Here is a 9,554-nt window from a genome sequence, read left to right as displayed (position 1 = left end):
GATCCGGGCTCAACCGGGCCGGCGGCGGAGGGAGGCGGCCGGGCGAATGGGGAGGCGCCACGTGGCGGCGGCGGCGCGGGTCGGACACGTCCGGCCCGGCGATTTTTGTCCGGCGATGGAGAGGGAGCGGGGCTAGGGTTAGGGATCCGGATTTTTTGGGGGAGTGCACCTATTTATAGATAGAGGGAGCTAGGAGAGTCCAAATGAGGTGCGGTTTTCGGCCACACGATCGTGATCGAACGCTATAGATGATGGAGAGGGTTTTGGTGGGTTTTGGGCTAAATTGGAGGGGTGTTGGGCTGCAACACACACGAGGCCTTCTCGGTCCCTCGGTTAACCGTTGGAGTATCAAACGAAGTCCAAATGGTACGAAACTTGACGGGCGGTCTACCGGTAGTAAACCAAGGCCGCTTGGAAAGTATCGGTCCAATCCGGAAATGTTTAACCCCCACACACGAAAGGAAGGTAGAAAGGACCACCGGAGGAGTAGGAGCACCGGAATGCAAAACGGACAACGGGGAAAATGCTCGGATGCATGAGACGAACATGTATGCAAATGCGATGCACATGATGACATGATATGAGATGCATGACAACGACAACAACACACGGAGACAAAAACCCGAACCCGAGGAAATAAAATAACTTAGCGCTGGAAACGAAAAGAGTTGGAGTACATATAGGTAAATTACATCCGGGGTGTTACAACACTCCACCACTACGAAAGGATCTCGTCCCGAGATCTATGACTGGAAGAACACCGGGTAATCAGAACGGAGGTGATCCTCGCGTTCCCAGGTGGCTTCACGGTCGGAATGGTGTGACCACTTGACTTTGAGGAATTTGATTGACTTATTGCGAGTCTTGCGTTCAGTCTCTTCAAGAATATCAACGGGGTGCTCACGATAAGAGAGATCTTCTTGGAGATCAATGTCTTCGAAGTTGACGGTGCGGTCAGGAGTCTTGAAGCACTTGCGGAGCTGAGAGACATGGAACACGTCATGCACATTTGCAAAGTTTGAACGAAGCTCGAGTTGATAGGCGAGAGCGCCTCTCTTGCTGACGATCTTGAAAGGACCCACGTATCTAGGGGCAAGCTTCCCTTTGATACCGAAGCGACGAGTACCTTTCATTGGAGAGACGCGGAGGTAAACATGGTCTCCGATCTCGAAAGCCAAATCACGGTGCTTACTATCATAGTAGCTCTTCTGGCGCGATTGCGCTGCTATGAGATTATCACGAATGACTTTGCACATCTCCTCTGCCTCTGTGATTAAGTCATTTCCAAGAAGTTGACGTTCACCGGTTTCAGACCAGTTGAGTGGAGTATGGCACTTCCTGCCATACAGAATTTCGAATGGTGCCTTGCCCGAACTTGCTTGAAAACTGTTGTTGTAAGAGAATTCGGCATATGGAATACAATCTTCCCACTTCATGCCGAAAGAGATCACACAAGCCCTGAGCATATCTTCAAGAATCTGATTGACACGCTCGACTTGACCGCTAGTTTGAGGATGGAAAGCTGTGCTGAAGCGGATGTTGGTGTCCATGGCCTTCTGAAAAGACTCCCAAAACTTGGAGGTAAAGATGCTGCCACGGTCTGAAGAGATCACCTATGGAATGCCGTGCAGCGAGACAATCCGAGAGGTATACAACTCCGCCAATTGAGCTGCAGTGATTGACTCTTTGATAGGCAGAAAGTGAGCCACTTTAGTGAGTTTGTCGATGACAACGAATATAGCATCATTGCCACGCTTGGACTTTGGAAACCCAGTCACGAAGTCCATCTCAATGTGGTCAAACTTCCATTCTGGAATGGTAAGAGGTTGGAGGAGACCAGCTGGCCTTTGGTGTTCTGCCTTCACTCTTCTGCAGACATCACACTCATTCACGAACTGAGCAATCTCTCGCTTCATTCGAGTCCACCAATAAGCCTGCTTGAGGTCCTGATACATCTTCATACTCCCAGGGTGGATGGAGAGGAGTGAATTGTGAGCCTCGTTCATGATCACTTTACAAAGATCACCTTTGGGCACAACAATACGATCCTCGAAGAAGAGAGTATCCTTGTCATCAAGGCGGTAGCACTTGTACTTGGGTTGGCTCTTGGCAATCCCAATATTCACCTTCTTCACCATAGCATCAAGAAGTTGAGCCTCGCGAATCTGATCTTCCAAGGTAGGAGAGACTTGAAGGTTGGTGAGGAAACCTTGAGGAACAACTTGCAGATTGAGTTTGCGGAAAGCTTCACAAAGCTCGGGTTGATAAGGCTTGAGAATCAGACTATTGCAATAAGCCTTCCTGCTCAATGCGTCAGCAATCACATTGGCCTTGCCTGGAGTATACTCGATACTCGGATTATACTCTTGAATCATTTCGACCCAATGAGTCTGCCTGAGGTTGAGATTAGGCTGAGTGAAGATGTACTTGAGACTCTTGTGGTCAGTGAAGATGTCCACATGTCTTCCCAATAAGAGATGTCTCCAAGTCAAAAGAGCATGCACAACTGCCGCCAACTCGAGGTCATGAGTGGGGTAGTTCTTCTCGTTGGGCTTCAACTGGCGAGAGGTATAAGCCACAACTTTCTTCTCTTGCATCAGCACTGCACCAAGACCTTGAAGAGAGGCATCGCAGAAGACCTCGAACGGTTTGGATTCATCAGGAGGAGTCAGAACTAGAGCAGTGACCAATTTCTCTTTCAAAGTGTTGAAAGAAATGTCACATTCCGGAGACCAAACGTACTTGACGTGCTTCTGGAGAAGGTTAGAAAGAGGCTTCGCGATCTTTGAAAAGTTCTCCATGAACCTTCGACAGTAGCTTGCGAGACCAAGGAAGCTACGGAGTTGCTTCACGTTCTGAGGTGGTTCCCAATTCACAATTGCAGACACCTTCTCAGGATTCACCGCAATGCCCTTGGCAGAGATGATATGCCCAAGATAAAGAACCTCATCGAGCCAAAACTCGCACTTTGAGAACTTGGCATAGAACTGATGTTCCCTGAGCTTATCGAGCACCAAACGCAAGTGCTTGGCATGATCTTCCTTGTTCTTCGAAAAGACCAGAATGTCGTCGAGATAGACCAAAACGAAGTCATTTGTGTAGGCGTTGAAGATGAAGTTCATCATGCGAGAGAAAGTCAGAGGAGCATTTACGAGGCCAAAAGACATGACAGTGTATTCATACGAACCATAGCTTGTTCTGAAAGTCATCTTGGGAATATCTTGCTCACGGATTCGAATCTGGTGATAACCCGTGCGGAGATCAAGCTTGGAGAATACTTGGGCACCTTTGAGTTGTTCGAACAGCTCGTTGATGTTGGGAAGTGGGTATTTGTTCTTGATAGTATTCTTGTTCAATGGAAGGTAGTCAACACAAAGTCGGTCCGTTCCATCTTTCTTTTTTACAAAAAGAACTCCACAACCCCACGGAGAAGAACTAGGTCGGATGAGACCCATTCTCTCTTGAATATCAAGTTGCTTCTTTAGCTCCTTCAACTCTTCAGGTCCGAGCTTGTAAGGACGTTTGCACACCGGTTCCGTGCCAGGCTCAAGATCGATGACGAATTCAACTGGCCAGTGCGGAGGCATTCCTGGAAGCTCTTCTGGAAAGACGTCTTGATATTCACAAATGACTGGAATTTGAGAGATGGCATCCAGTTCACCCTTCTCATTGAGAGAAAAAAGACGGATTGTATCATCACGAGCGGCAAAGACAATTACATCCTCAGACGAATGAGTCAATTGAATCTGCCTGGCTGCACAATCAAGCTGAGCCTTGTGCTTATATAGCCAATCCATTCCGAGAATAAGATCAATATCCGAGTCACGAAGAACCGTAGGAGAAGACAGAAATTTGTAGTCACCCAAAGTGATAGTAACATCCGGAACAATGGAGTTAGCATGCATGCGCCTACCGGGAGAGACAGCTGCTAATGGTCTAGGCAAAACTTGCAAGGCCATCTCATGCTTAGATGCAAACAGTCTTGAGATGAAACAATGCGATGCACCAGTGTCAAAAAGAACTTTAGCTGGAATATCGTTAACAGGAAGGTTACCCATGATGACATCTGACGAGTCCTCTGCCTGAGCTGCATTCATCAAATTGACCTTGGCGTGCTTGGGGTTATGCTTGACCACAGCTATACTTGCCGATCTCACAGGAGGAGGAGGAGGGAGACGCCTCTGATTGAAGCATTTTTTGGCATAGTGACCCTTCTGTTGGCACTTGTTGCACATGACCTCTGAAAGCGGACGGTGATACGGAGCACTCGATCTTGGAGCTTGAGACGAAGTCTTGTTCTGAAAGCCAGGGTTGGATGGGTGGGAAGATCCACTACCACCTTTTCTCTTCTGTTGATACGGCTGACGGAACGGAGGAGGAGGAAGCCAATACTTCTGCTGCTTAGCCACTTGAGTAGAGGAAGAAGGAGTAGCATCTCTGACTCGCTTCTTGGACGCATCACACTTCAGTTGAGCAGCCTCTTGCTTCAATGCCATGTTGTACAACTCATTGTACCTCAAGGGCTCAAAGAGAACAAGAGCTAGCTGGATTTCTTCTCTGAGACCACCCCTGAACTGATATATCATGCTCTCCTCGTCAGGGACGTCCTGCTTAGCAAAGCGGGCGATCTTCTGAAACAACTTGTTGTAGTCATAGACAGACATAGAGCCTTGCTTCAGGTTGCCGAATTCCTCACACTTGCTTTCAACCACGCTCTAAGGAATATGATGAGCTTTGAAGTCTTGACGGAATTCATCTCAGGTAATCACACGGCCTCCTCTGGAATCCTTGTACTGCTGAAACCATTCTGCAGCTTGGTCTTTGAGTTGGAAGGAAGCGAACTTGACAAAGTCCTCATGCCTGACGTTACGGCACTCGAAATGCTTGCGCAAGTCCACAAGCCAATCATCAGCATCAGTTGCCTCAACACAATTGCTGAAGGTCTTTGGCTGGTTAGCAAGGAACTGATTGAGTGTAGCAAGGTGATTCTGATTGTTTCCTTGGTTGCCTTGGTTCACTTGGTTGCGCTCTTGAAGAATTTGCATGATCAACTACGTGTTTGCATTGGTAGCAGCCATCACATCTTGCCATGCCTCCGGAGGAGGAGGTGGTGGTGGTGGCGGATCAGGATTCGGAGTCGTGCGCGTTGGAGGAGCCATCCTGAAGAGGTTGACATCCATTAGCACATTGATAGACAAATATTGAAGCTGAATCCAACGGGTAGAAATTGCAACATATAGTCTTCACATCCGAACGAAATGAACGAATGCATTCCAATTGAAATGGTCACATATCCATAAATTGAGAAGCCACTTAGAATTTAGGTAGAGGAATAAATCAACAAGGTATGGAGCAAGAACGAATACTCGGTAAGGATCACCCAATCTCAAACCAATTATCCGTGGAAGAAGAACTAGAGCTACAAGAATTCCCACCCATGAAACTCCCAAACCTTTCCAGTTATGCAATCAAGTGTTGGGGATACAGGGGAAGCATAATATCTCACCCAAATCTAGCAAATCCTACATCCAGTTGTATCCATCCTTCAACACATAACCGAGAAAAACTTCGGAAATCGTCTACCTCAACCTTCGAAAAGCATCCGTTATACAAGTTATGGCAATACTCCCGAACTCCCGCCCCAGTACTGGGTGGCGTCGAGGTTATCTCACCAACAACTGCATAAAAGAGATTTTCGATGTCGGCGAACTAAACTCGGGTATTCCAGAACTGCAACGATAAAATTGTGACGACAACACCTCAGAGCTCAACTCCCCGGGACACTGCCACAACCCCTAAATGACAGGAGGCACCAAGAACAATGTTCTCGTCACAAATCCATCGGAACGATTCCAAGATACCCGCGTGATCCTAAAAAAATCAGTGACATTTGAGAAGAGAAGAGTCAAAACTCTACGTCAAGATGCCTTACCGGAGCAATGAAGGGACTGGGGAGTAAAAATAATTCCTAAACTCTCCAATATATAATTCCTAAATGACTCAAAACTTTTTTTCTAGACTCAACAACGGCTGCTAATCCGATCAAGCAGTGGGACTTCTAAGGTCGGGGAAGGCTCTGATTAGCAACTTGTAATGCCCTCGATGCGGCTATAGCTCCTACGTGTCGAAGCACGACTTAGAGGCATAACCGCATTGAAAGCAATGTCACAAGTAAGGTAATCTTCACAACAACCCATGTAAATAGATAATAAGGGGAAAGGTACATAGTTGGCTTACACTCGCCACGTCACACAAAGTACATAAATAGCATTACATCAACCAATACAATCATGGTCCGACTACAGTACCAAAATAAAAGATCAACCCCAACAAGCGATATGGTCCTGATCGCCCCAACTGCGCACCACTACTAATCATTAGGGAAAGACACATAGTAACGGCGTGAGTCTTCGTCGAACTCCCACTTGAGCTCAAGCGCATCATCTGGACTGGAGTCATCGGGCCCTACATCTGGTTTGGAAGTAATCTGTGAGCCACAGGGACTCAGCAATCTCGCACCCTCGCGATCAAGACTATTTAAGCTTATAGGAAAGGTAAGGTAATATGTGGAGCTGCAGCAAGCGACTAGCATATATGGTGGCTAACCTGTTCACAAAAGAGAGCGAGAAGAGAAGGCAAAGCACGAACGAAGAACTAGAGAACAACCTACGGTAATCATTACTCCAACACCGTGTTCACTTCCCGGACTCCACCGAGAAGAGACCATCACGGTAACACACGCAGTTGATTCATTTTAATCAAGTTAAGGTTCAAGTTATCTACAGCCGGACATTAACAAATTCCCATCTTCCCATAACCGCGGGCATGGCTTTCGAAAGTTCAAATCCCTGCAAGGGAGTCCCAACTTAGCCGATGACAAGCTCTCATGGTCAATGAAGGATATTCCTTCTAGCGGGAAGACCCGATCAGACTCGGAATCCCGGTTACAAGACATTTCGACAAGGTAAAACTAAACAACAACACCGCCCGAATGTGCCGACAAATCCCGATAGGAGCTGCACATATCTCTTTCTCAGGGCACACTCAGATTGTCCAAGGTACGGGTAGGCCAGCCCAGAGTTGCCCCTGGTGGCCACCGGCAGCTGAAAGGTTGGACTAACACTCAGAGGAGCACTGGCCCGGGGGGGTTTAAATAAGATGACCCTTGGGCTCCGGAAACCCAAGGGAAAAAGAGGCTAGGTGGCAAATGGTAAAACCAAGGTTGGGCATTGCTGGAGGAGTTTTATTCAAGGCGAACTTTCAAGGGGTTCCCATTATCACCCAACCGCGTAAGGAACGCAAAATCCGGGAACATAACACCGATATGACGGAAACTAGGGCGGCAAGAGTGGAACAAAACACTAGGCAAAAGGCCGAGCCTTACACCCTTTACCAAGTATATAGATGCATTACGATAACAAGATAATATAATGATATCCCAACAATAAAAAATGGTCCAACAAGGAACGATCTCCAATCTTCACCTGCAACTAGCAACGCTATAAGAGGGGCTGAGCAAAGCGGTAACATAGCCAATCAACGGTTTGCTAGGACATGGTGGGTTAGAGGTTTGACATGCAATCTGGGAGGCATAATAAGCAAGTGGTAGGCATCGTAGCATAGGCATAGCAAAAGAGCGAGCATCTAGCAAAGCAAAGATAGAAGTGATTTCGAGGGTATGATCATCTTGCCTGCAAAGTTGTCAGAATTGACTGGATCCTCGAAAGCAAACTCAATGGGCTCCTTGTTAGCAAACTCGACTCCCGGCTCTACCCAAACAAGACAAACAAGCAAAAATGACACAATCAACCACGTGCAAAGCTCAAACAACATGATGCAAACATGGTATGCTATGCGGGATGCGGTATGTGATGCATATGCAAGATTTGACAAGGAATGATTGAACCTGGCCTCAACTTGGAAATCCAAGAGTGCCACTGGAAAGGTGAGGTGATTTCGGTCGAAATCGATATAAAGAACACCGAAATCGGATGCATGGTTTGGAAATGGCAAGCAAAACAAATATGGCACCGGTCTGCGATAAACAGCAAGTAGCCATCTAAATGCACCAATATAATTATGCTACAGCACTCAAATATGGCAAAAAAATACATGGCAGGGATCCACTCATGATGCTTGACAAAAGATGAACACTGAGCTACGGCCAATTCATCCATTAACAGGTTCAAACAAGCATGGCAAAAGTGCAATTGATAAACAGGTTTCAGACATAGTGAAATTAACACTAGCCTGGAATTTCAGATCAGGTAGCACACTTTGGAGCATGAAAACTATATGCTACAGGAAGTTAACATGGCAAAGCAAGGCCTGAAATGGAGTTACTCAAAGAGATTAACAAAAGTCCCTTAGTTACCTTGAGCCAAAAGTGATCATAAAATACAATTGCAAGCATGTGAACATGGCAAAAACATAATCAGATCTCAGACTTAGAGAAAAACTGGAGCATGCAAATATCTTAGCGAGTAGGCATGTTCACGAGCTCGATGCACTCACTACAGAGCAAGGCATGGCAAACTAAGCATACACTCATCAAGAATACACATTATATAAGCTAGACATGGTAAGAACAACAACATAGCATGCACGGATCAACAACAACATCCTCGGCAAAATTGCTAACAAGTAGACAATCTACCCAGATTCACGAAATAGCAAAAGTAGAGCTCGATTGACTCAAGATAGGGTGCTTCATAATTTCAAACAAGGACATGTATGGATAGAGCACCACAATATTAACAAACCATCCTTACTGATCATCCTCAAAAGAGGCACGGATCACTAGGAAACAACATGAACATATGACATATTGAAAAAAACAGATCAAGGACTTAATGAAATCTCTAAGTCCTGAAATCAGCATTAACGAATGCACCACTTTGCAAGCTTGTGCTTGTCACCACACACATCAAAAAAATAAATGGATAGCACCTCTGGAAAGATGGCATGGAATATAACAAAACACATGTAGAGCTCAGGAGCATATCATGCACACATTAATCATGCCAAAAATGACAAATAGCTATTTGGTGCAGCAGATCTCACAAATAACTCAAATAGCTCTCTTCCAATAGCATTTAGGGCATCAAGATGAACTCAAATGAAAATGATGCAGTGAGATGAAATGATGTGCTCTCTGAGACGAACATTTTGATATGCTAGACGCCCAAAACGGAGCTACGGATGCGGAGATACAGCATGATGAAAAATGCAAATTATTAGGGTTTCGGGCAAGATTAGGTCAACCTCAGATCCAGATCTGGATCCGGATCGTGCACGCTTTACGAGGAACGCCGGAACATGAGCTTGACATTGCCGGATTTCGTGAGGGAGGTCGCCGGAGTTCGTACGTAGCCAGACTTGGGGAGCTCCGGCCGAGGTCGCCGGAATTGCGGTGGCACGGAGGAGCTCGAGGGCGGCGTGGAGGCGGCGCCGGCGAGCTCGGCAGCCGGAGACGGAGCGGCGCCGGTGGAGGACCTCGCCGGCGCGGGCGGCGCGGCTCCGCGGGCGAGGGAGAGGCGCGGGGCGGCTCTGTA

This window comes from Triticum dicoccoides, chromosome 7A (assembly GCF_002162155.2).
Source record: "Triticum dicoccoides isolate Atlit2015 ecotype Zavitan chromosome 7A, WEW_v2.0, whole genome shotgun sequence".
Taxonomy (NCBI): domain Eukaryota; kingdom Viridiplantae; phylum Streptophyta; class Magnoliopsida; order Poales; family Poaceae; genus Triticum; species Triticum dicoccoides.
Note: the sequence above shows the minus strand (reverse complement) of the source record.